The 2,500-nt window shown below is 39.0% G+C and overlaps 1 pseudogene; it reads left to right on the forward strand.

Annotated features, from left to right (window-relative positions):
- Positions 1-1,417: 1,417 nt before the first annotated feature.
- LOC137975129 (nuclear transcription factor Y subunit beta-like) overlaps positions 1,418-2,500 on the forward strand; it is a 10,776-nt pseudogene continuing 9,693 nt past the window's right edge.

Genomic DNA, 2,500 nt, shown 5'->3' on the forward strand with positions numbered 1-2,500 from the left:
ATCATCGCCAATTCCAATCCTACCAATACCTAAGTCAGCCATATCTTCTGGACTCATGTCAAGGAAGGCCAAGCTGAGACAGATCAAGGTTCAAGAAAGAAGACTATCATTATTAACACTTGAAAACAAGTACCACATTAATAACACAATTAAACCCATTCTCAAATAAGTTGTTTGAGAACCTTCGGTACGTCAAATGTCATCTGAAAAACGCCATGCAAAATAATAATAACCTATCAAACATGTACATGTACAAGTAAAAAAATTATATGTACTGAAGAGGTGCCACACAAGTAATATTATCAATCTTCATAGAGGACTAACGGCCTTTACATAGCTTACGTGAGGGCACGCACTGAAGGAGAGATTAAGTAAAGTAAGTGGCATAGAGTACTTTTTCCGTGTTTCCATAGATTCAATCTAAACACTCGGCAGACAGTTGGAAGAATTCTTGACAGTTATGGCAAACCCGAGACTCAGTCGAGGGTTTGCAATAACTGTCTTGAATTCTCCCAACCTCCCCCTCGTTTTTAGATGAGGCTATGGAAACAAAAACACGTCCTCTATTTGCCTTAACCCTTTCCCTCCCAAGAGTGACACGGATAGATTTGTATTACTCTGTCTAACGCCATGAGACGATTGGACTCGTCAATGGGGAACCCTACAGGACGTGAAAGGGTTAACAACAGCTAGATTCACTCAAAAACTATGTCCCCAATTAACCCTTTCACTCCCAAGAGTGAAACTTATAGATTTTTACTCTGTCTAAACGCCAGACGAATTTTACTCGTCAATGGGGAACCCCACCAGGAGTGAAAGGGTTCAATAAATAATTTATATGTTAAAAGTAACTTTAATAATAATTACAAACACTGGCTTCAGATCACATCACTATACCACAATAATTATTGATATATTCTCGACCTTGTTCAGGCATTTATACACTAATGAAGGATGTTGAAATAAGTGAAATACAATATTCTGAGTTGTCATAGCCCACTCATAATTCCCTGTTAAATGTGTACAAATCTATTGTAATATAATCAGAAACGTACAGATTACAATAATTTATAATTTTACTATCAATAACCCACTCAATGCAGAAAGCAATGAAATCTACAGTACCATGGCAGCGATTTCATTTTTTTTTTTCCTTCTTGCGGCTGAGATGGCTTCTTTTTTCTACCAAACATATTTTTTATACAAAATTCAGCTGAAAGTTCCAAGGGACCCAAATTCCCCCAAATTCCTCTTCTGGCCTTCAGGCGCAGCGGATGTCTATGGTATGTCATGTAAGTCATCACATCCTATAGTCTACGCAGAAAGCCAACTAGCATGCATTGCGAAAAAATGGCGATTCGTAAGTGCTCTCTTCGAATGAAATTATAAACAGAGACTGTCATAAACAGAGCTGAAAATGCCTGTGTTAATTGAGAGAACTCACCCAACAAAAGGCAAGCTTAGAGCTGTGCATGCTTACATTCGGCGGCAAAGAGAGAAGGGAAAGCAAGCTTTGGCCGAGAGCAAGGCTAAAGAAGAAGAGGATAGACAGCGAAAGAGGGAGGAGGAGAAGAAGAAAGAAACAGTCGAAGATGTAAAAAAGAAATAGCCGAATTAGAGGCCAAACTTGAACAATTGAAACAGAAGAAACACGATCTCTTTTCTCAGTTCAAGAAAGCTTTAAATTATGAAGATGAAGTTAGAAGGCAACAAGAGATACAAGCTTTGAAGACAGCGGGTTCCGTGAATTCGAGGACCGTTCAGGGTTATCTACAGTACAGGTCCAATAGGCGTAGCTGGGCAAACACAGATAGCTCTTGGGGATGTTCTCCCATGTTCAGGTAAAATAAGATTAGTCTTGGAGCAGACAGTGACCAGTTATTTCTTCTGTATATTGTGCTGGTGGTATGCATGGGGTCGTTCCATTATTTGTTATCAGCATCCCCCGCCCCCCTAAGGATGGCTTGTTTTTGCAATGGGGGCTTCGGGTTTTTTCTCCAAGGCAAAATTTGGACCCTCAGACATTTTTGTCAACGGTGATGACAAAAAATATCAACCCTTCGGATTTCATTATTTTTTCAAAGGGTGCCGACAATAGAGGGTACAGATTTCAAAGTACAATTAAATGAAATTGCCAAAAACCGGTGTAGACATTTGCAGACTGCAGACTGCAGACAGTTGAAAGCTAACTGTTTTAAAATGGGTTCTTAGACTTAAATACTGTTTATCAGCGCTATTTGAAATGGGTGTTTAGACTTAAATACATGTACTGTTTATCAGCGCTATTTGTCTGCAGTCTGCAGTATGGCAAATGTCAGACACACCGCCAAAAACCTGGTCATATACAGTGTATTTTTGCTGTTTTTTTTTTCATCAGCAAAATATGAAATAAAAAATGGGGTTCACTGTACTCGTTCAGGAGAAAATAGCCATTCGTTGATGGATTAATCTTGGCGTCAATGAAAATCTGTCATTTTTTTCATTGTGCGAGAGCTAATTA

The sequence above is a fragment of the Montipora foliosa genome, chromosome 11 (genome assembly GCF_036669935.1).
Source record: "Montipora foliosa isolate CH-2021 chromosome 11, ASM3666993v2, whole genome shotgun sequence".
NCBI classification, from domain to species: Eukaryota; Metazoa; Cnidaria; class Anthozoa; order Scleractinia; family Acroporidae; genus Montipora; species Montipora foliosa.